Genomic DNA, 27,292 nt, shown 5'->3' with positions numbered 1-27,292 from the left:
CTTGAACATGACAATGAGTTCACTGTACTAAAATGGCCCCACAGTCACCAGATCTCAACCCAATAGAGCATCTTTGGGATGTGGTGGAACGGGAGCTTCGTGCCCTGGACGTGCATCCCTCAAATCTTCATCAACTGCAAGATGCTATCCTATCAATATGGGCCAACATTTCTAAAGAATGCTATCAGCACCTTGTTGAATCAATGCCACGTAGAATTAAGGCAGTTCTGAGGGGAAAAGGGGGTCCAACACCGTATTAGTATGGTGTTCCTAATAATTCTTTAGGTGAGTGTATACCATAATAGGATGAGTAGCCCCTTCCAACCGATGACGCCATTCCTCAAAGGCCAATTTAATAGCCAGTAATTCTCTATCTCCTACATCATAATTTCTTTCAGCAGTTTCTTGAAGAAAAAAGCACACGGACGCCATTTGCTAGAGGATGGACAGAACTGCTCCGACCCCCACTTCTGATGCATCAACCTCCACAACGAACGGTTGAGACACATCAGGTTGCATCAGCATCAGAATGGGGGCAGACGCAAAACATTTCTCAATAGCAGAAATGGCCTGTAATGCCTCATCCGACCAGACAGAGAAGTCAGCACCTTTTTTAGTAATATCTGTCAAAGCTTTTAAATAGTGGAATAATTCAAAATGAATTTTCTGTAGTAATTGGTAAAACCCCAAAACCACATCAGAGATTTCTGATTCTCAGGCCGGTCCCATTTCAGTACCGCCAGGACCTTTTCAGGGTCCATACGAAAACCAGAGTCAGAAAGCAGGTATCCCAAATACAGTAGCTCCTGGACAGCAAATACACATTTTTCCAAATTTTGCATACAATTTATTCTTCCGAAGGATCGACAACACCTGTCTCACGTGATCCTGATGGGTCTCCAAATTGGGTGAGTAAATTAGTATGTCATCAAGGTAAATAACAATGAACCTTCCGACGAAATGATGGAAAATATCATTGATAAATCGCTGAAAGACCGCTTGCGCATTAGTTAACCACCTCAGCTCCCCTAGCTTAAACCCCCTTAATGACCAGACCACTTTTTACAATTCTGCACTACACTACTTTCACGGTTTATTGCTCGGTCATACAACTTACCACCCAAATGAATTTTCCCTCCTTTTCTTCTCACTAATAGAGCTTTCATTTGGTGGTATTTCATTGCTGCTGACATTTTAACTTTTTTATATTAATCGAAATTGACCAAAATCTTTGCAAAAAAAACATCATTTTTCACTTTCGGTTGTAAAACTTTTCAATTAAAACTACATTTCTATATAAATTTTTCTCTAAATTTATTGTTCTACATGTCTTTGATAAAAAAAAAATGCAATAAGTGCATATTTATTGGTTTGGGTAAAAGTTATAGCGTTTGCAAACTATGGTGCAAAAATGTGAATTTCCGCATCTTGAAGCAGCTCTGACTTTCTGAGCACCTGTCATGTTTCCTGAGGTTCTACAATGCCCAGACAGTAGAAATACCACACAAATGACCCCATTTCGGAAAGTAGACACCCTAAGGTATTCGCTGATGGACATAGTGAGTTCATGGAAGTTTTTATTTTTTGTCACAAGTTAGTGGAATATGAGACTTTGTAAAAAAAAAAATATATATCTTTTTCCGTTATTTTTTTTTACAAAGTCTCATATTCCACTAACTTGTGACAAAAAAATAAAATTTTACATGAACTAACCATACCCCTCACGGAATACCTTGGGGTGTCTTCTTTCCAAAATGGGGTCACATGTGGGGTATTTATACTGCCCTGGCATTTTAGGGGCCCTAAAGCGTGAGAAGTAGTTCCAAATTCGTAAAAATGCCCTGTGAAATCCTGAAAGTACTCATTGGAAATTGGCCCCCTTTGCGCATCTTGGCTGCAAAAAAATGTCACACATGTGGTATCGACGTACTCAGAAGAAGTAGGGCAATGTGTTCTGGGGTGTATTTTTACATATACCCATGCTGGGTGAGAGAAATATCTCTCTAAAAGACAACTTTTCCAATTTTTTTATACAAAGTTGTCATTTGACAGAGATATTTCTCACACAAAGTTTGGGTATATGTAAGAATACACCCCAAAACACATTGCCCTACTTCTCCTGAGTACTGCGATACCACATGTGTGACACTTTTTTGCAGCCAAGATGCGCAAAGAGGCCCAAATTCCAATGAGTACCTTTTAGGAGGGCATTTTTAGGCATGTGGATTCCAGACTTCTTCTCACGCTTTAGGGCCCCAAAAATGCCAGGGCAGTATAAATACCCCACAAATGACCCCACTTTGGAAAGAAGACACCCCAAGGTATTCCGTGAGGGGCATGGCAAGTTCCTAGAATTTTTTTATTTTTTGGCACAAGTTAGCAGAAAATGATTCTGTAAGAGAAAAAAAAAATATATAATAATCATTTTCCCCTAATTTGTGCCCAAAAAAAAAATATTCTAGGAACTCGCCATGCCCCTCACGGAATGCCTTGGGGTGTCTTCTTTCCAAAATGGGGTCACTTGTGGGGTATTTATACTGCCCTGGCATTTTAGGGGCCCTAAAGCGTGGGAAGAAGTCTGGAATATAAATGTCTAAAAAATTTTACGCATTTGGATTCCGTGAGGGGTATGGTGAGTTCATGTGAGATTTTATTTTTTGTCACAAGTTAGTGGAATATGAGACTTTGTAAGAAAAAAATAATAATAAATAAATTAATTTCTGCTGACTTGTGCCAAAAAATAAAAAATTCTTCTATGAACTCGCCATGCCCCTCAAAAGTGATCTTTTTATAGCGCCGCAGCGATTTTACAGTGTTTTTGCAGTGATCAGAAAAAAAAAAATTCTGTCACTGTGGTGGGGCGGACTGAACGCAAGTGTGCGCACAAGATCAGGCCTGATCGGGCGAACACTGCATTTTTTGTAGAGCCTATATATAGAACATGTCCTATTCTTGTCTGCAATTGCGGACAAGAAAAGGCATTTTCTATATAGTTCTGGCAATGTGCGGATCCGCAAAATGCGGAAAGCACATTACCGGTGTCCGTGTTTTGCAGATCCGCGATGTCTGTGTTTTGCGATTCCGTGGATCCGCAAAACACATAAGGACGTCTGAATGGAGCCTTACAGGGGGGTGATCAATGACAGGGGGTGATCAGGGAGTCTATATGGGGTGATCACCCCCCTGTCATTGATCACCCCCCTGTAAGGCTCCATTCAGACATCCGTATGTGTTTTGCAGGTCCGTGGATCCGCGGATCCATGGAACCGCAAAACACATACGGACGTCTGAATGGAGCCTTACAGGGGGGTGATCAATGACAGGGGGGCGATCAGGGAGTCTATATGGGGTGATCACCCCCCTGTAAGGCTCCATTCAGACGTCCGTATGTGTTTTGCGGATCAATGGATCCACGGATCCGCAAAACACATACGGACATCTGAATGGAGCCTTACAGGGGGGTGATCAATGACAGGGGGGTGATCAGGGAGTCTATATGGGGTGATTAGGGGTTAATAAGTGGCAGGGGGTGGGGGGTGTAGTGTAGTGGTGTTTGGTGCTACTTACAGAGCTACCTGTGTCCTCTGGTGGTCGATCCAAGCAAAAGGGACCACCAGAGGACCAGGTAGCAGGTATATCAGACGCTGTTAACAAAACAGCGTCTGATATACCTTTTAAGGGTTAAAAAAAAAAATCGCATCTACAAGACTCTACCTGCCGTTTCCTGTAAACGCGTGCTCCTTGGGCTGATCTGGGTACTGTCGTCAGAACGCTGGGTGGCGGTCGTTGATACCTCCTCCTCCTCATCCGATGCAAAGAATGGCTGTGCATTGGTAAGGTCTGGGAATAGATGGGAAAATAATTCCTCTGACTCGAGTGGAGGGGCTATGGTGGTGGTGGTGGTGTCTTTAGGGGTGCACACAGCAGAGAGTGAGGAGGGTGCTGATACAGAGAATGAGGAGGGTGCAGAAGCGGAAGGCTGAGTGAGCTACTCAACCAACTCTGGTGCGCCCTTTGACATATTCGCACGCACCTTTTCCAACTTCCAACTTAGGCTCCAGCCTGGTGCACCTGCCCGACCCCTACCACCCCTGTGGAATGGCCTGCCTCTTTCTCTGCCTGTCATTTTCAAAATGATCCTGTGACAAAGTCCATATAGAAGAGCAGTATTTGTGGAAGCTAGTATATAGAACCCCTTAATGATTATTTGCTGGAAGCAGGGATATCAAACAACTTATTCAGTGTTTTTGGGGGGTAACTGATATGACACCAGTTGCAATTATTTGTTCCAATAGCTTCACAGTGCTCATACTGGCAGAGACCGGAGTTTACATAGGTGTTACAGGGCTGAGATTCAGTCCTGTTTTGATATTTAAATTGGACACATGGTTGAGTGAGTAACATAATTTTGCCATGTGGTTCCATAGTCTGGACCCGCCCATTCCTGGGCTTACATCACAGGCACAAGGCATTTGGGGTAGGCAGGTGTTAATATAGTAGCAATACACCTAGCCACTGGGGCATTCCTGGGCAGACCAGCTTCCTGTGAGTTCTTAGATGGAGGAAGTTGGATCCCCTTACATTCTAAGCGAAGTATCTTTTATCTATATTATTAGACTATAGGCCGGTTACATGGTGGATGTATACTGATATGATCATGATATTGAAAGTATTTGTGTATGTTGCAGTACATTGTAGTTAAGTAAAGGTGTATTTTATGTTATATCTGCATGAGTTGTGCGTTATTCCTGGTGATACCAAGGCAACATATTGTAGCTGTGGTATAAACTGAGAACAATCCCACAAGTTAGGGGGAAGAGGGGAATATTGACCGGTAACTGGTAATATTCTGCTCTTTTCATACCAGTAAGACCAGATATTGCTGTTGATAATTATCGTATTGATATTAATAAGCAATATCTATACTTCTTCAATTGGCCATACTGTAGTGTCATTAGTAGGACGGATTCTATGTCCAGGAATCTGTCAGCAGCCATTTTAACTCCTTCACTGATTGTCCCCTACAAAAGAAATGAGCCATTATAAGTAATTAAAGGCATTCAGGAGTTTATTTATAATAACATGTTTTTTCAGTATTTTCATTTTTATCTTTCCAGGAGAACCCCTTTATGTGGATGCCTTTTCTATTACAATCACCATCCTGGGACCGGCTGTCTACTAATCTAATATAATTACATTTTGATGGTGTAATGTAACAGCACTCCAATTCGTCTAGTAGATTTTATTATTTGGTTTCTTCCCGGTATACATTCCCCCTGCTATTCATTATGTGAATCATTCTTTACACATTGAACAAAACACTTGTGGGTGTTGGACAATAATGAAGATCAATTTTTTTCTATGAGGCACCTTTGAAATGATCTCTTTGGAGCTAGAAAATAATGGACATTTAGCCACTCAAAAACATAAGCGGAAGAAAGATAAAGAAATGGCAAAAGATCATAGGTACAGGAGTCAAACCATTTAAACTCCTACTTGAATAAAGAAATCTTTTTGATCAGCAACCATTCTTAAGCCTTTAAATACCTTTCAAATGTCATCACCAACCTTCTTTAAAGGCCATCCAGCTCTTTTGTAGGCATACACATAAAATAATATTCCTTGTCTGTACTTTCATTGTTCATGCACATTTGTTTTAAACTTTATACAATATTATTACAACTGTTACGTCAATCAACATTTGTTTTTTTTATGGCCCAGAAATTTCAGGACGTGGTGCTTTCAACCACCCATATTAATGGGTTAGGATGAAACATAACCTTAATTCTGGCCATTTAACCTCTTAGATGCTATTGCCAATAGTAGATAGAGTTGCTGCGTGCTGCAATAACCTTGAACCTAACCAAGGCTCACAGGGCTGCCGTCAGCAAGGTTCTATTAGGCCTATTTACAGCAACAGCTAATAATGCTTTGGAGAACTTACGCATTTCATAACATTATTATTTCAAATTTTATGGAATACTAATACCAGTATGGAAACAAACAAAAAACGATTATATATATATATATATATATATATATACATACATACATACACACACACACATGTATGTATATATATTTCATATCTCTATAAATGTGATAAGCATAACGTTAACAAAAAATAGTACACAACTAAAAACAATGGAGAATGGTTCACCCTCCACCTCAACACACACACAATAATATTTAAATTTAAATGCTAACATACACTCACTGACAAAACAAATAATGCAGCAACAAGGAGTTTTTATATTGTGAAGGTAGTGATTATACATGAAAGTGATATTATTAGAGCAAAATCATATGTTTATTGGGAAAAACTGTACAAATGAGAGAAGGCTCTAGTACATTGGTAGGCTGCCTCTAACCTGGATACAAGATTTGATATTGTTGGATGTGGAGGCATACAGGTTCCATATGATATCCTGCAGCTCATTTGCCCATAGATGTTGCAGCTAGGCCTGTGAATTCTGAACACTCTTAGGTTGCTGAAACTGGTGTCCCAGCTGGTCCCATAAATGCTCAGTTGGTAAATCTAGCAACTGGGCAGACCAAGTGTTGAAATCTGTTGGAGATATTCCTGGGAAACCCTTACTGTGTGTGCTCCAACTACTGAAAAATGCCAGTTGGAAGACCTGCCATGAGAGGCAACAAATGTGGCCTCAAGATGTCCTGCACATATCACTGAGCTATTAGTTTTCCTTTGTAACACTACTATTGGTGACTGACAGTCATATGTGATGGCTCCCCAGATTATCATACCAGCAGTTGGGGCAGGGTGTCACTTCACAGCAAAGCTGATAAAAAAAAGAATGGCTGCACACACATATAAGCAGAAAAGCTGATAAATGGGGCTCATTCTAAATTCAAGTGGTGTTATACCTACTATAAATGGATCAATGGAAGCTCTTAGCGCACATTTTGATCAAACGTGTGTCGGGCCCATCTACCAAGCGTCAAGGTGGCTTTCGCAGACGGGTCCCTATGATTAATATACCATCTCTCTTGGACTTATCCAAATCCACATTTTCATGGCAGTGTAGGAACCAGCTATATTTATACTTTGCTCAGAAGGCCCAGGCAGATGGGCATTTGCTCAGTCTAAAAGAGACGCTACACTCAAATACTACAAGAAAATTTAGACTGGCACATTCTTATTCATAGTCATAGGTGCATATCCATGAAGCAAACATGGTTGATAAAAAAATAATGGCTGCACACACATATAAGCAGTAAAGCTGAGAAATGGGGATCATTCTAAATTCAAGTGGTGTTATACCTACTATAAATGGATCAATGGAAGCTCTGCGGAAGCCACCTTGACGCTTGAAAGATGGGCCCAACACAAGTTTGATCAAAATGTGCGCTAAGAGTTTCCATTGATACATTTATAGTAGGTATAATACCACTTGAATTTAGAATGATCCCCATTTCTCAGCTTTACTGCTTATATGTGTGTGCAGCCATTATTTTTTTATCAACCATGTTTGCTTCACAGCAAAGTCAGGATTAAAGCGATCACCACAAGGCCTCCATACTTAAACCCAACCATCTTTGAATCCAAAACAGAACCTACATTTATTACTGAGGGCAATATGGTTCCAGTCCATGACAGTTCAGGTTTCTCATTCACACTGCCACTGTAAACAAAGATCTGTTAATAGCAAGACAAGGGCACCATGACACCACATTTTCATTTGTAAAACACCTGGAAATAGTCCCGCCAGAGACAGGAATGTGTAATAAAAGTGCCACATGTGTCTGGATAGAGGACAACGAAACAGTGGGAGCTGCTCGTGCTTGTCAGTGAATTAAATGATCCGCTCTACTGGTGGACTGTCTGGGCTGTTCGGAGTCTGTTTGCCGTGTGTGTGTGTGCTCCAAACATCTCCTAATAGCTAGATGGCAGATAGTCTAGATGGCAGAAATTTGTTGAAACAACTATCCTCCTTTTTTCAGTCCAGTGACTTTGTCAATTGGGCAAAATGTCTTTGAGTGCATCAAAGAGGTAAGTCTAGCAGTCAACAATCTGTTACACCAAAAGGTACAGCACCCAAAAGTAGACTCGGAGAGCCTTTTTTAAAGGGCAGTGAGGAAAGCACTTACATATCTGCCCAGATTTTGCAGCAATCCAACATTTCTATCTGGGTGTGTTATATATTTTTTGGTCAATGGGTGTACAGTGTATGTACCAGAAAGTTGTACACCTGGAAAATATGACTTGTTCCACAATTAATAAGCCCTCATAAAACATCAATTTAATGTCAATTGGAATATGAAAAGGCAAAAATTTTAAATATGCAGGTTTGCCGGCGGCATGTAATAGGCATTTTGATTCGAGCAAACAATGAGACAGTACAGGGACGAGCAATCACTAATGCATCGCTCATCCCTATACTGAGGAGGAGTTCACTGCATGTACTGTAATAGCAGAGGTCTTTTCCTCTAGCGAGCAGGCGATTCATCGGAGGGAACGCTTCCCTCCCGACAATCATCTACTTTTTCTGCCTGTGTAATAGGACCCTAAAGCCCATAGGTTCTACTGAATCTTTACCCATAAAACGTTGTAGTAATCTTAGTTTCTCCTTCACTATAACATGGTGCCTTCAGGTCAGACAGCATGTGTTGCAACTTAATAAGTTCCCTTTAAACCCTTAGGGACCGGGCTCATTTTCACTTTAAGGACCAGGCAATTTTTTGCAAATTTGACCAGTGTCACTTTATGTGGTGATAACTTTAAAACAATTTGACTTATCCAGGCCATTCTGAGATTGTTTTTTCGTCACATATTGTACTTTATGACACTGGTAAAATGGAGTAAAAATTTTTTAATTTTTATTTATTAAAAAAATACCACATTTACCCACAATTTTGAAAAATTACCAAATTTCCAAGTTTCAATTTCTCTACTTCTATAATACATAGTAATACCTACAAAAATAGTTAATACTTTACAATCCCCATATGTCTACTTCATGTTTGAATCATTTTGGGAATGACATTTAATTTTTTGGGGAATCTTGAAATTTTTCAGAAATTTTCAAAAAAACACTTTAAAGGGCTTCTGTCACCCCATTAAACCGTTTTTTTTTTTTCTTTACTAATAATCCCTACACTGCGATCTCATCATACATAAGCTAATTAATGATTTTCGTTCAGTAGAATTTGTTAAAAATCGATTTTTGAAATATGTAAATTACCTTGCTACCAGCAAGTAGGGCGGCTACTTGCTGGTAGCAGCCGCGTCCTCCGATGGTAATGACGCCCCCTCTGCTTGTTGATTGACAGATCCCGTCCGCTGGCCCTTTCTCTGCTGGCCCTGCCTGTTTTGATTCAATATCTGGCGCCTGCGCCGCGGCCGTACCTCTCTTCAATCTGCGCAGGCGCACTGAGAGGCGGCCACTCGCTCGACCGCTCCATCCTCAATGCGCCTGCGCCGATGACGTCACATCTACACCCGGCGCAGGCGCATTGAGGAGCGGAGTGGCCGCCTCTCAGTGCGCCTGCGCAGATTGAAGAGAGGTACGCCGCGGCGCAGGCGCCAGATATTGAATCAAAACAGGCAGGGCCAGCAGAGAAAGGGCCAGCGGACGGGATCTGTCAATCAACAAGCAGAGGGGGCGTCATTACCATCGGAGGACGCGGCTGCTACCAGCAAGTAGCCACCCTACTTGCTGGTAGCAAGGTAATTTACATATTTCAAAAATCAATTTTTAACAAATTCTACTGAACGAAAATCATTAATTAGCTTATGTATGATGAGATCGCAGTGTAGGGATTATTAGTAAAGAAAAAAAAAAAACGTTTAATGGGGTGACAGAAGCCCTTTAAGGAACAGTTCAGGTCTGAAGTCACTTTGTGAGGCTTACATAATAGAAACCACCCAAACATGACCCCATTCTAGAAACTACACCCCTCAAGGTATTCAAAACTGATTTTTACAAACTTTGCTAACTCTTTAGGTGTTCCACAAGAATTAATGGAAAATAGAGTTTCACTTTTTGGGCAGATTTTCCATTTTAATAAATTTTTTTGCAGTTACAAAGCAAGGGTTAACAGCCAAACAAAATTCTGATTCTTTAGTTTACAGAAACACCCCATATGTGGTTGTAAACTGCTGTACGGGCACACTGTAGGGCGCAGAAGGACAGTAATGCCGTACGGTTTTTGGAAGGCAGATTTTGCTGGACTGTTTTTTTTACACCATGTCCAATTTGAAGCCCCCCTGATGCAACCCTAGAGTAGAAACTTAAAAAAAGTGACCCCATTTTAGAAACTACGGGATAGGGTGGCAGTTTTGTTGGTACTATTTTAGGGTACATATGATTTTTGGTTACTCTATATTACACTTGTTGTTAGGCAAGGTAACAAGAAATAGCTGTTTTGGCACCGTTTTTATTTTTTGTTATTTGCAACATTCATCTGACAGGTTATATCATGTGGCATTTTTATACAGCAGGTTGTCACGGACGCGACAATACCAAATATGACTACTCTTTTTGGTTGTTTGTTTCCGTTTTACATAACAAAGCATTTAAAAAAAAAAAAGATTCTTTAGTGTCTCCACATGGGCGACTGTCTTATGTAGGGGCTCATTTTTTTCTGGATGAGATGACGATTTGATTGGCACTATTTTGGGGTGCGTATGATTTTTTGATCGCTTGCTATTACACTTTTTGTGATTAAGATGACAAAAAAAATGGCTTTTTTTTAACCGTTTTTACTTTAAAATTTTACGGTATTCTCCTGAGGGGTAAGGTCATGTGATCTTTTTACAGAGCAGGTTATTACAGACGCGGTGATACCTAATATGTATACTTTTTTAAATTTACTTTTTACACAATAACAGATTTAAAAAAAATAATAATGTTTTATTGTCTCCATATTCTGAGCTAAAGTTTTCTTATTGTTTGGGCGATTGTCTTAGGTAGGGGCTCATTTTTTTGCGGAATGAGGTGACAGTTATATTGGTACTACTTTGGTGGGCATACGCCTTTTTGATCGTTTGCTGTTGTACTTTTAGTGATGTAAGGTGACAAAAAATGGTTTATTTAGCACAGTTTGTTTTGTTTTATTTTTTACGGTGTTCATCTGAGGGGTTAGGTCATGTGATATGTTTATAGAAACGGTCGATATGGACGTGGCAATACCTAATATGTCAACTTTTTTTTTTTTACTTTCATTTGGGGGAAATTGCGTTTTTTTGTTGTTTTTTTGTTACTTAAACCTCAAATTTTTGGGGGGAAAACTTAATTTTTTCAACTTTTTTTTAAAACTTTTTTTTTTGTCCCACTTTGGGACTTTATTTTCTGACATATATTTGAAACAGCTTGTCATAGAAATGAGGTTACCAAAACTCACCACTTTTAAAATGGTGGCTTTATTTCTTCATGAAGAATATCCAACAAATAGTGCATAGTGTAACAAGGTGTACGGAAAGTGCTGGAAGGAGTGTATATTTCACCCAGAGTCCTCAGCAGGATGAGATAAAAAGAATCCACAAAGCTATATTTGCTTCAGACCTTTGTTGTGAGCTGTATTTTTTTTTGTATAGCCGGGATATCACACAAGCGGCTGAAGTAGCCGTAAAAACCCCAGATAGAGACAGCGTTGAATTGAAGTGGCAAAGTTGCGGAGATAAGTGGTTACAGTTACAGCAATAAAGCGGCTGAAGACTTCAGGACAGGTACTCACGAACATAACGCTGCAGCCACGTGGGATGCCACTGTGAGCGCAGCACAAATACCGCAGTATAAACATTGTATTATCCCGACATATGAGGCTATACAAATAATTACATTTGCCTAAATTTGAGCTCTATACATTCTCTGGGCAGCATATGGTAACACATAATCTCTGTGTTCTATACACACAAAACTATATATGTACCGCTATTCAACGGCAGTTTTTTCCCATTGAGAGTGAACATGTTCGGACCTGCATACGTGAGGAGTGACTGAGAGATATGATCTAATTTATTCATGAACCTTAAACCATTGGATCATATAGTTTATGGACTACTTTTAACATTTGTTTATGCAATTGCATGAAGATTATTTCCAACAGCATTTTCTGGACTAGTTTTCTACAAATGTCATGAGGAACTAACCAGTGTATGGTTTTATTTTTAATTTGTTTTTATTCACATATATATTGTTTAGAGTTTTTTATATCTATATTTTTTATATATTGTGCTTTTAACTATTAAATCACCAAGTAGCAATTTTAGATTCTGGACTGTTGGTTTCCTTTTTCCAAGTGGTGAGTGCTCATTAGCCCTTGCCATTACTTCACATACAGCATCTTACTCCGCCCAAAGCATTACTGATTCTGTTAAAACAGCAGCAGCTGGGAATGAGTTAGATGATTATAAGTTCCTTTATTTTGTATAGCATGTGGAGCACCAGGACAATGTTTTCCCTTGTGCTTGAATATCCATTTAATTATTATCATATCAATCAGAGTATGGATTTTTTTAAGGTACAAATTGCACCAAAAAAATGAAGTTATGGTCTAATATACAGGTAGAAACCATGCAGATTGTTTAGTAAGGAGCAATTTAGGAAATGTGTTACTGCACTTTTATGCATTAATGCCCCAGGTCAAAAAGAGGGACATTTAAGGATTAAAAAGGGACAGGGGGACTTGGTTCAAATAGAGTGACTTTTCCTCCAAAAGAGGGACACTTGGGAGGCATGTTACTGGGGAATAAATAGGGACCTCAAAGCCTCAGTCAGTGTCAGAGCATGTGCAGCTACCGGGCCACATGGGCAATATGTGAGTGCAGTGGGCCGATGGATGTAGTAGTTGTTTACTCGCGGTTAGCAGAGCTCCCTGGGCCAGCGTACAGTGTATGGAAGGATAGCACCAGGTTCCCTCGGGGCACACTCTGGTGTTTAGGGATTTCCCACCAGATGGTGGCTGAGGAACCCATGGTGGTATGATTTTTAGATGCAGTTGAGGCAGGTTCCCTGGTATTTTTTTGACGCCAGAAACGTTAGGTGCACATAGGTGATACGTTTGTACTTTACTGAAGCTGAGTGATCAGCAATGTGTGTAAAAATCATTTGCAGCAAAGCAGCTTCTACAATGGCTTAGGTTAGTTCCCAAAGGTTGCATAAGGGGTCGTTTTCCTCTATAACCTCATTGTTTCTCCAGGCTGGAGGGATGTACTATATCTGCTGTACTGTATAGTCATATAATTCGGTATCCTCTCTAGGAATACTATCTCCTGACAGGTGGCCTTTCTATCTTTGGTTACGGTGGGCATCTCGTAGCTTAGAATCTCTCCACCAGGTGCAGAGGAGACTAGAGCCTGATAAACGACAATTGCCTTCCTTTACCAATATGCTCACTCCCTCTCTGAGTTGCCTGGATCTTCTGTAATATTTCCCTTCTATGGGCTGATACATGGAACTAACTTTTGAGTTCAGATAACGCTCCAAAATGGCTACTGGGGTGGGTGCAGCTTTTTCCTCAGACATCACACTGTCCTCCTTCTTCTCCTCTCCTCAGAGAGAACAGGGTGGAGTCAGCCTGGGAGGTTTGCTAGAACCTCCTCCTCCCTATGCAACTTTATGGGAACTCAGACACAAGCACATAAAACACAATCACAATATCAAGCAGTGTGTTTCAGCAAGGCCGGCTCCAGGTTCATGTGGGCCCTTGGGCAATACGTGTACTTCAGTGGGCCCCCTTGTGGCATTTTGCATGGCACTTACAGCAATGAAACAGTATGTATTACAGATTAAATACCTAGTGTTTCAGTCCCTCAGGTCTACTCACAAATATGTGCCCCCTCACAGTAGATATGCCAAGCTATGTGCCCCATCACAGCAGATATGCCAAGATATGTGCCCTTCACAGTAGATATGCCAAGATATGTGCCCCCTCACAATAGATATGCAAAGATATGTGCCCCCTTCACAGTAGATATCCCAAAATATGTGCCCCCTCACAGCAGATATCCCAAAATATGTTCCCCCTCACAGTTGATATGCCAAGATGTGTGCCCTCTTAACAGTAGATATGCCAAGATGTGTGCCCTCTTAACAGTGGATATGCCAAGTAATGTGTCCAGTGCACCCTTCACAGTGGTTATGCCCAGATATGCCCCCCGCACAGGAAGTGAAAAAAAAAACAATAATTACTCCTCGCCTCTACCACCTGGCTCCTCCCATGATCTGTGCTCCCCATCAGCAGCATACTGTCACACTATCGCGCTGCTGTGTAGGAGGAGCAGAGGCTGATTCCCAACCTGCCCCACTCCTCCTCCTACACAGATCAGCAGGACAATGTGTGAGGACGTGCTGCTGCTGCCGTGTAGTGCTAGCTGATCAATGGTGGAGCAGGGAGCAAATAGTTTCCTGCTTCAGTGGCGTGCCTATGAGGTTTGGCACCTTTCTCTGGCACCCCCCAATACTTAAAAAAAATGGTACCCCCTCACAGTAGTATTGCCCTCATTGTACAAATTTCACTGTAGTTTTGTACACATGTGTGCCCCCTCACAGTAGTTATGCCAACATTGTGTCCTCTCACAGTAGTTATGCCTTCTCTGTGCCCCTTCACAGTAATAATCCTCATTGTGCCCCCTTCATAGTAATAATCCCCGTTGTGCTCCCTTCATAGTAATAATCCCCATTGTGCCCCTTTCATAGTAGAAATCCCCATTGTGCCCCCTTCACAGTAATAATGCCCACTATGCCCCCTTCACAGTAATAATGCCCACTGTGTCCCCTTCAGTGTTATAATGTCTTCTGGCTCTGTGCCCCCTTCATAGTAAACATGCCTATTGTGCCTGTTTCACATTAGTAATGACCTCTGTGACCCCCCCCCCCAGAGTAGTAATGCCCTCTGTGCCCCCTCCACAGTATAAATGCCCTCTGTGCCCCCTCCATAGTAATAAAGACCTCTGTGCCAACTCCATAGTAATAAAGACCTCTATGCCCCCTCCATAGTAATAAAGACATCTGTGCCCATTCCATAGTAATAAAGTCCTCTGTGCCCCCTCCATAGTAATAAAGTCTTCTGTGACCACTCTGTATTAAAAAACAAACAAAAAAAAACACAGTAACTACTCACCTTGTCCCGTTCCTTAAGCTCACAGTCCTCTCTTCCCTGCAGGCACAGATCTCTCTGCAGCATTGTGTGGGCAGAGCTTATGCAGATTATCGGGCAGAAGGCTCCACCCACACAGGCCGGTAGCACGATCCGTGCCTGCAGGCTGAATGGTGGAGCGGGGAGAAGTCTTTCGTGCTTCACCATTCAGAGCACGGCTGGCCTGAAGCTGTGGGCCCCAGCACTTGCCGGGTGCTGACTAGTGTTGAGCGCGAATATTCGAATATCGAATTTTTTTCGCGAATATCGGCACTTCGCTAATTCGCGAATATTTCGAATATAGTGATATAAATTCGATATTTCGAATATTCGTATTTTTTTTTATTTTTTTATATATTTTTTTCTTTCCCACTTCCCTAAAGTTGTTCTTACCTGTCCTTTGGATTCCTGGCTTCCTGGCTGCTCCAGTCAGTGCCTGTTGCCGCTTCTGCCAACTTGCGTGCTCATGGAGCGTCCCCATCACCATGGGAACGTCTCCATATACAAGAATGTACTGTCGGATTTGAGAATTACGTTGAAATCGCAATTCGATTATTTCAAGTTATAATAATCGAATTTCGATTTTAACTTAGCACTGCTATATTCCATATTCGTTAATTCTAGCCTAATATGGAATATAGCAGTGCTAAGTTAAAATCGAAATTCGATTATTATAACTTGAATTAATCGAATTGCGATTTCAACTTGGACCTGGTTTACTATGGTTGGCTTGGTAGAATTAGCGAATATGACGAATATATTCGTTATATTCCACAAAACGAATATGGCGAATGTATTCGTTATATTCCACAAAACGAAGATAACGAAATATTCTCCATCTTCGTTTTAGCTACCTATTCATCAACTTCGCTAATTCTAGCAATCATATAGGAAAGTTTACTATAGAGACAGCTACGTTTAATTCGCTATGCGATTATATGACTGCTTTTTAAAAAAAAAAAAAATGGAATAATTATACCTGATAATTATTATAATTATTCTATTTATAAAAAAAAAGCAAAGTAATATAATCGCATAGCGAATTAAACTTAGCTGTCTCTATAGTAAACTTTCCTATATGATTGCTAGAATTAGCGAAGTTGATGAATAGGTAGCTAAAACGAAGATGCAGAATACTTCGTTATCTTCTTTTTGTGGAATATGACGAATACATTCGTTATCTTCGTTTTGTGGAACATAACGAATATATTCGTCATATTCGCTAATTCTACCAAGCCATTGAAGCCAACCATAGTAAACCAGGTCCAAGTTGAAAGCTCCATGCGATTAATATAACTCGAAGTAATCGCATGGCGATTTCAACTAGGTAATTACATTCCTCCGCTCTCACACTCCTTCATCCAGCATAGGGCTGCTTCCCCAGGCTGTCAATCCAAGTCACCTCCCCCTCCTAAACCCTACTATCCACAGCAAAGACAAAGACTTATATACTACCGGCACATACTGCAGCGCAGTGTCCGGCTTCACGTCTCACTCTGCCGATTCGGCTGTGTGCAGAGCAGTAGTTATGATTGCGATATTATGTCCCAGTTGTATATTCAGATTGTTACACCAGGGTGGAGGGGGGGGGGGGGGGGAGAGCTTGGACATAATATCGCTATCATAACTACTGCTCTGCACGCAGCCAAATCGGCAGAGTGAGACAAAAATTTGCAAAGAAAGATAGCCTAATCCCTAATTAAATTAAAATACATACAGTACAAATATATATTACTGCATATGGTGTTACTTTACTTTTTGAATAAAAATGAATAATTTATATACATGTATATGTGCGTGTATATAAATATATATTATAATTATTATTATTTATATTATAATATAACTTGTAATATATTTTTATATTTGTAAAAAATGCATTGCTAGTTATCAATAATATCAGTATTTATATTTCTATGCAGTCACGCATTGCGATTGGTAGTGGAACTATGTATATACACAATATACTGCTGCACTGGATATAAATATAACATAAAAAACTTCTGGGGACTTAAGCTTATATTAGCAAATGTATATCAAATGAACTTTACTGAGGCTCTGAATAAGGTTGCACCCCATACCCCCTCCCCCTACAGGCAGTCTGTGAATGAGATCGCACGCTATCTTTCTACACACTGATGCCCTGCCCTCCCATTCACTGAAAGCCCGTAGACAAAAGGGACTCCCTGTTTGGGGGAAGGGGGGTATTGTCTGCAGGCTGAAAGTGCAGGTTATTTTCTGGCTGGAGACCCTTTCACTGCGCTTCTGGTGGAGTACGTGTTTATTAACTAAAATCAGGACAATAGCTAAAATAATGACCAGCAATAAAAAATAGCAATACATATAAATAAGTGATAGATCCAGGAGCATACACAAACAAATAAATTAATATCCCATAAATACTGTAGGTCCTTCACTAACTGCCTGCTGTCTCTGTTATATGGCAAATTCCATTAAAAGATCGAAGCGCTGACATTGATAGTTACTTACCAACTACTGACACCTTGTCTGTACTGCAACAAATTGCTGTGAACTTTGATACATATATATATATTCTCTATTCTCCTATTCTATGCTGCTACAATTATATTAGAATATGGAAGTGTCTTATTCCCCTCTGTGAATTGGAACACTATCTAACTCTGCTACATAAACTATGATATTTATGGGATATTAATTTATTTGTTTGTTTATGCTCCTGGATCTATCACTATTTTAAATGTATTGCTATTTTTTATTCATTGCTATATTTTATTGCTGGTCATTATTTTAGCTGCTATATTGATTTATTATATGTAAATATATTTTATATATTTATATTATATATACATTTACATATAGTATAATTAGTGTAATATTGTATAATTATTTTTTTAATACAGAGGTTATCTATATATGTCCATTATACTGTACAATACATTATATCTAAATCACCATACCTCATATGGATCATGGAATAAATAATTATACAATATTACACTAATTATACTATATGTAAATTTACATATAATATAAATACTGTATTAACATTCAGCCACTATAGGAACATAGTTAAGAAATACACTCCTTCAGAGAAAAATCCACTACTTCAGAGAAAAACAAATAAATAAAAATAAATATGGAAAACTCCATCAAGATACAAAACAATATACACTTGAAGGATAAAAAAACCAGATGAATGCAATAATATTGATTGTGTATCTGACATACTTGAAGCAAACTATCCTATTACTTGAAATTGGGACATTCTCCAATAACTTTCTTATCCCCTAAACACTGAAGGTATTTACATGCAAATCGCGATTCATATGCTAATGCCGCCCTTCATTAAGGTTGCAAGTACATACAAAAGGATCGACTAATGGTGTACATTGCAGTATTATACCTCAGTATCGCTGACTACACTGCCTGCGCCTGACTGGAAGCAAACTATCTTATTACTTGAAATTGGGACATTCTCTAATAACTTTCCTACCCCCCACTCTCAGTATGGCTACAATAGAATCTAAGGCCCCTTTCACACGGGCGAGGAGGGTCTGGAAGGGTTAAAAATAGGGCTCATGGGGTTAAGAATAAATAAAAAATAATAAACTACTGTACAATGGACTAACTATACATTCATATATTTATGTACTGAATCACAATTATTATTCAGTACATCTAGAATATTAGACTATATATTTGCATATGCAGCTCTATAATATATCTGTATACACCGCTCCATTATGTCTTTAGATCTGTAATACAAGTGGATTAGATTTGGATAACACCTGGTGATACATTGTACCGGATTTTGTGCGGTCTACTGCATACAGATATATAATACAGCGGTGTGTACAGATATATAACGAAGTGTTGTATACAGATATGTAATGGAGCAGTGAACAGTATACAGATATATAATGTAGTGGATACAGAGTGTATTTATTAGCTATGTTCCTATAGTGGCTGAATGTTATTACAGTATCGAAAAACAACATGTACAGTATGGATACATTTGTATTTAGCAAAACCTTTTGAACATTTCCTCCTTGACGGCAGCCCCCCCCCCCCCCCCCCCTTCTGCCAGGACAATTCCCACACCTATTCTTGCTATTCTTAATGTTGGATCTCTTTCTCCACAATTGCGCAATGGAAACCTAATATGAATTATGATGTTAACACTGACACCATTAAAACAAATTATATTATTACATGAAAAACAAAAATAAATAAATTAATACAGCTCCAGCGCTGGGTAAGTTTTAAAATACACCAAAAGTTTACAGGCAAAAATAGACCAATATATACAGCGTTGCTGCTATATTGATTTATTATATATAAATATATTTTATATATTTATATTATATATAAATTTACATATAGTATAATTAGTGTAATATTGTATAATTATTTTTTAATACAGAGGTTATCTATCTTACTATCTATCTATATCTATATATGTCCATTATACTGTACAATACACTATATCTAAATCACCATACCTCATATTATACTATATGTAAATTTATATATAATATAAATACTGTATTAACATTCAGCCACTATAGGAACATAGCTAATAAATACACTCTGTATCCACTACTTCAGAGAAAAACAAATAAATAAAAATAAATATGGAAAACTCCATCAAGATACAAACCAATATACACTTAAAGGATAAAAAAACAGATGAATGCAATAATATTGATTGTGTATCTGACATACTTGAAGCAAACTATCTCATTACTTGAAATTGGGACATTCTCTAATAACTTTCCTACCCCCCACTCTCAGTATGGCTACAATAGGATCTAAGGCCCCTTTCACATGGGTGAGCAGGGGCTGGAGGGGTTAAAAATAGGGCTGGAGGAATTAAAAATAGGGCTGGAGAGGTTAATAAGGGGTATAATACTCAAGTATGTCAGATTCACAATAAATATTATTGCATTCATCTGTTTCCTACCCCCTACCCCCCCCCCCCCCCCCCACTCTCAGTATGGCTACAATAGGATCTAAGGCCCCTTTCACATGGGTGAGAAGGGGCTGGAGGGGTTTAAAATAGGCTGGAGGGGTTAATAAGGGGTATAATACTCAAGTATGTCTGATACACAATCAATATTATTGTATTCATCTGTTTCCTCCCCCCCCCTCCCCCCCACTCTCAGTATGGCTACAATAGAATCTAAAGCCCCTTTCACACGGGGAAGGAGGGGCTGGAGGGGTTAAAAATTAATTTAAAAAAATAATTTAACTCACCTTAATCCACTTGTTCGCACAGCCCGTCTTCTCTTCTGTCTTCAGGACCTGAGTGAAAGGCCTGATAATAATATTGATTGTGTATCTGACATACTTGAAGCAAACTATCTTATTATCTTTATAAAATAATCAGCAGGCACTCACCATCTGTATTTCACACATGTATAACACATTTATTGATTAAAAGATATTAAAAATAATAAGACAATAAAATAGATGACAATATGTATGAATTATGCACACAATATAGAATGTTAATAACCATATATTAATATATATAAAATAGATAAATATGGTAGAGTCGATTTGTAATGCAATAAAAAATCACTTAAATAATCGGATAAAAAAATTCGGATGGTAGATAGCAGAAAAAAAGTGTCTTTGGAATATTCCTTGTATAATTTCCAGATATTACGAATATATCTTTAAGGATTCGCTATGAGTACTTGTTGTCTTATTCGTATAGACAGTCCAACATATTCCAATATTGAATCGGATGCAAATAAATGTTCGTACTATATTATATTATAGTTGCTCTATTTTCAATCAATAATTTCTCCATATATTTCCTTGAGTTGTACCAAAAAGAGATCTGATATTCGCAATAGAATAGTGCAATTATAATTCATCAATGGGTGATTTTCGAATAATTAATTTAGTGTAGATAATCTTGTTATAAAATTCGATTATGCTTACTGTGTAGGCGTCCCTCTCACAGTTAAGCTGACTCACCCAAGTCTAAAGCACTTGTCTCTGCGATATATTAGTTTCATTCAGCTGTCAGTATCTCTTGGTATCAAATGGAAGAAAGTTGAAGTTGTTGGAAATCTTGTATAGTCCTTACTTTTTCGATTCCTTAGTCCTTAATCCTGCAGGATGACTTGGTCTGTAGTTTGGTTCCTTTAATCCGCCAGACGTGTTTCGAGGTGTCCTCACCTCTTCCTCAGTGGCATTAAGAATGAGAACCAAACTGTTTTTCTCCCCTTATATAGTGACTGGGGTTGTGAATAAGACCTGGATTCTCAGAGTGTTGGAAAATCTGGTAAGGATATATTCCTTTATAGCTATGTCAGAAGGTAAATCAACGTATAGTACATATGAATTCCAACTCTTAAGGAATGCAAATAGTCAGAAAACAGTCAAAAAACATATATATGCAGCTTTCTCATATTTTACTTACTTACTTACTTTTATCCCTCATTACTTCTTAAAGTCCTAATTACAGGTTGCCCTTTTCCATATATATCTCTCTTGTGTTGGACATAAATAGTTTCCCTCAATATTGAATACTGTTTTAAAAAATAGGTTTCACTTAAAAAATCCTTCACAAAAGTTATATATTACATAAAATGTATGTCCAGAACCAAAAAACGCACATGCGTTTTTAATGCGTTTTTCTTGCGTTTTTTCTGCAAACTGCGTTTTTTTGTTTATGTTGTTCTAAAGAAGTGTATAGTTCTATTGTATCTTTCCTACATTGTTTTGTATCATAAATATGCATTGTACAATCATCAATCAATGTTCAATAGTCACTTTATAGTTATTACAGAGAGTAGAATAAAAACAGCAAAAAAACGCATATATATTTATAATGCGTTTTTATTGCGTTTTTTTCTGCAAATTGCGTTTTTTGGTTTATATTGATCTAAGGTGGTATATAGTTCCATTGTATCTTTCCTTTATTAATTTATACTACAAATTTGCATTATACAATCTTCAGTCAATATTCAATGATCACTTTATGGTTATTGCAGAAAATAGAATAAAAACAGCAAAAAAACGCATATAATTTTTATGATGCGTTTTTATTGCGTTTTTTTCCTGAATTGCGTTTTTGGGTGATATTGTTCTAAAAAGGGTATATATTTCCATTGTAACTCTCCCACATTGTTTTCCACCATAAATCTACATTGTACAGTCATCTATCAACATTCACTAGTTCCTTTATAGTTGTTATAGGAAATGGAATAGAAACAACCAAAAAACGCATATGTATTCATAATGCGTTTTTGTTGCGTTTATTGCAGATTGTAGGTTGCATAAAATAAATCATGTTAAAAAGCACATTCAATATAATTTTATTGCGTTTCATATAATTTGAATTACTGGTTGTTTCCATTCCATATATTCAAAGATATATGTAGACCTATAGGTCGAAATTCTATCTGATAAAAATAATCATTCACAATACTGTCATTTCATGATAACTAAAAATATATTAAAATAGCACATTCAAATAATTTATATAACTATTAAAAACGTATTAAATTATATATAGATGTGTTATAATTGTGTTAGTTATAAACATAAATCGAAATTCGAATATAGCGACAAATTATATATTACATAATAATACTCTGCTGATTTTCTATGTTGTGTTGGAGAGGGGAGTGTGCCAGCACTCTGAGAATCCAGGTCTTATTCACAACCCCAGTCACTATATAAGGGGAGAAAAACAGTTTGGTTCTCATTCTCAATGCCACTGAGGAAGAGGTGAGGACACCTCGAAACGCGTCTGGCGGATTAAAGGAACCAAACTACAGACCAAGTCATCCTGCAGGATTAAGGACTAAGGAATCGAAAAAGTAAGGACTATACAAGATTTCCAACAACTTCAACTTTCTTCCATTTGATACCAAGAGATACTGACAGCTGAATGAAACTAATATATCGCAGAGACAAGTGCTTTAGACTTGGGTGAGTCAGCTTAACTGTGAGAGGGACGCCTACACAGTAAGCATAATCGAATTTTATAACAAGATTATCTACACTAAATTAATTATTCGAAAATCACCCATTGATGAATTATAATTGCACTATTCTATTGCGAATATCAGATCTCTTTTTGGTACAACTCAAGGAAATATATGGAGAAATTATTGATTGAAAATAGAGCAACTATAATATAATATAGTACGGACATTTATTTGCATCCGATTCAATATTGGAATATGTTGGACTGTCTATACGAATAAGACAACAAGTACTCATAGCGAATCCTTAAAGATATATTCGTAATATCTGGAAATTATACAAGGAATATTCCAAAGACACTTTTTTTCTGCTATCTACCATCCGAATTTTTTTATCCGATTATTTAAGTGATTTTTTATTGCATTACAAATCGACTCTACCATATTTATCTATTTTATATATATTAATATATGGTTATTAACATTCTATATTGTGTGCATAATTTATACATATTGTCATCTATTTTATTGTCTTATTATTTTTAATATCTTTTAATCAATAAATGTGTTATACATGTGTGAAATACAGATGGTGAGTGCCTGCTGATTATTTTATATTTACTTACCTGTTAAGAGTTTGGGTGAATCACTTGCAGCAGAGCACCATTACCGTGGTGTCAAATAGAGTGAGCCACTATAATCTATAATTAAAATATATCTTATTATCTTACTATCTATTAAAAATAGGGCTGGAGGGTTAAAAATAGGGCTGGAGGGGTTAATAAGGGGTATAATACTCAAGTATGTCTGATACACAATCAATATTATTGTATTCATCTGTTTCCTACCCCCACTCTCAGTATGGCTACAATAGGATCTAAGGCCCCTTTCACACGGGCGAGGAGGGGCTGGATGGGTTAAAAATTAATAAAAATAAAAATAATTTAACTCACCTTAATCCACTTGTTCGCGCAGCCCGTCTTCTCTTCTGTCTTCTTTCTTGAGGAGCTGGGTAAAAGACCAGTGGTGACATCACTACGCTCATCACATGGTCCGTCACATGATCCATCACCATGGTGATAAGCGCAGTGACGTCACCACAGGTCTTTTACCCAGGTCCTGAAGAAAGAAGACAGAACAGAAGACGGGCTGCGCAAACAAGTGGATTAGGTGAGTTAAATTATTTTTTTATTAATTTTTAACCCATCCAGCCCCTCCTCGCCCGTGTGAAAGGGGCCTTAGATCCTATTGTAGCCATACTGAGAGTGGGGGTAGGAAAGTTATTAGAGAATGTCACAATTTCAAGTAATGAGATAGTTTGCTTCAAGTATGTCAGATACACAATCTATATTATTGCATTCATCTGTTTTTTTTATCCTTTAAGTGTATATTGTTTTGTATCTTGATGGAGTTTTCCATATTTATTTTTATTTATTTGTTTTTCTCTGAAGTAGTGGATACAGAGTGTATTTATTAGCTATGTTCCTATAGTGGCTGAATGTTAATACAGTATTTATATTATATATAAATTTACATATAGTATAATATGAGGTATGGTGATTTAGATATAGTGTATTGTACAGTATAATGGACATATATAGATATAGATAGATAGTAAGATAGATAACCTCTGTATTAAAAAATAATTATACAATATTACACTAATTATACTATATGTACATTTATATATAATATAAATATATAAAATATATTTATATATAATAAATCAATATAGAAGCTAAAATAATGACCAGCAATAAAATATATTTATATATAATAAATCAATATAGCAGCAACGCTGTATATATTGGTCTATTTTTGCCTGTAAACTTTTGGTGTATTTTAAAACTCACCCAGCGCTGGAGCTGTATTAATTAATTTATTTTTGTTTTTCATGTAATAATATTATTTGTTTTAATGGTGTCAGTGTTAACATCATAATTCATATTAGGTTTCCATTGCGCAATTGTGGAGAAAGAGATCCAACATTAAGAATAGCAAGAATAGGTGTGGGAATTGTCCTGGCAGAAGGGGGGGGGGGGGGGGGGGGCTGCCGTCAAGGAGGAAATGTTCAAAAGGTTTTGCTAAATACAAATGTATCCATACTGTACATGTTGTTTTTCGATACTGTAATAACATTCAGCCACTATAGGAACATAGCTAATAAATACACTCTGTATCCACTACATTATATATCTGTATACTGTTCACTGCTCCATTACATATCTGTATACAACACTTCGTTATATATCTGTACACACCGCTGTATTATATATCTGTATGCAGTAGACCGCACAAAATCCGGTACAATGTATCACCAGGTGTTATCCAAATCTAATCCACTTGTATCACAGATCTAAAGACATAATGGAGCGGTGTATACAGATATATTATAGAGCTGCATATGCAAATATATAGTCTAATATTCTAGATGTACTGAATAATAATTGTGATTCAGTACATAAATATATGAATGTATAGTTAGTCCATTGTACAGTAGTTTATTATTTTTTATTTATTCTTAACCCCATGAGCCCTATTTTTAACCCTTCCAGCCCCTCCTCGCCCGTGTGAAAGGGGCCTTAGATCCTATTGTAGCCATACTGAGAGTGGGGGGTAGGAAAGTTATTAGAGAATGTCCCAATTTCAAGTAACAAGATAGTTTGCTTCCAGTCAGGCGCAGGCAGTGTAGTCAGCGATACTGAGGTATAATACTGCAATGTACGCCATTAGTCGATCCTTTTGTATGTACTTGCAACCTTAATGAAGGGCGGCATTAGCATATGAATCGCGATTTGCATGTAAATACCTTCAGTGTTTAGGGGATAAGAAAGTTATTAGAGAATGTCCCAATTTCAAGTAATAAGATAGTTTGCTTCAAGTATGTCAGATACACAATCTATATTATTGCATTCATCTGTTTTTTTTTTATCCTTCAAGTGTATATTGTTTTGTATCTTGATGGAGTTTTCCATATTTATTTTTATTTATTTGTTTTTCTCTGAAGTAGTGGATACAGTGTATTTCTTAACTATGTTCCTATAGTGGCTGAATGTTAATACAGTATTTATATTATATGTAAATTTACATATAGTATAATTAGTGTAATATTGTATAATTATTTATTCCATGATCCATATGAGGTATGGTGATTTAGATATAATGTATTGTACAGTATAATGGACATATATAGATAACCTCTGTATTAAAAAGATAATTATACAATATTACACTAATTATACTATATGTAAATGTATATATAATATAAATATATAAAATATATTTACATATAATAAATCAATATAGCAGCTAAAATAATGACCAGCAATACAATATAGCAATGAATAAAAAATAGCAATACATTTAAAATAGTGATAGATCCAGGAGCATACACAAACAAATAAATTAATATCCCATAAATATCATAGTTTATGTAGCAGAGTTAGATATTGTTCCAATTCACAGAGGGGAATAAGACACTTCCATATTCTAATATAATTGTAGCAGCATAGAATAGGAGAATAGAGAATATATATATATATATATATATATATATATATATATATATGTATCAAAGTTCACAGCAATTTGTTGCAGTACAGACAAGGTGTCAATAGTTGGTAAGTAACTATCAATGTCAGCGCTTCGATCTTTTAATGGAATTTGCCATATAACAGAGACAGCAGGCAGTTAGTGAAGGACCTACAGTATTTATGGGATATTAATTTATTTGTTTGTGTATGCTCCTGGATCTATCACTTATTTATATGTATTGCTATTTTTTATTGCTGGTCATTATTTTAGCTATTGTCCTGATTTTAGTTAATAAACACGTACTCCACCAGAAGCGCAGTGAAAGGGTCTCCAGCCAGAAAATAACCTGCACTTTCAGCCTGCAGGGAGTCCCTTTTGTCTACGGGCTTTCAGTGAATGGGAGGGCAGGGCATCAGTGTGTAGAAAGATAGCGTGCAATCTCATTCACAGACTGCCTGTAGGGGGAGGGGGTATGGGGTGCAACCTTATTCAGAGCCTCAGTAAAGTTCATTTGATATACATTTGCTAATATAAGCTTAAGTCCCCAGAAGTTTTTTATATGTTATATTTATATCCAGTGCAGCAGTATATTGTGTATATACATAGTTCCACTACCAATCGCAATGCGTGACTGCATAGAAATGTAAATACTGATATTATTGATAACTAGCAATGCATTTTTTACAAATATAAAAATATATTACAAGTTATATTATAATATAAATAAT

Source organism: Bufo gargarizans, chromosome 4, assembly GCF_014858855.1.
Source record: "Bufo gargarizans isolate SCDJY-AF-19 chromosome 4, ASM1485885v1, whole genome shotgun sequence".
Lineage (NCBI taxonomy): Eukaryota > Metazoa > Chordata > Amphibia > Anura > Bufonidae > Bufo > Bufo gargarizans.
This window is presented reverse-complemented; position numbering follows the sequence as displayed.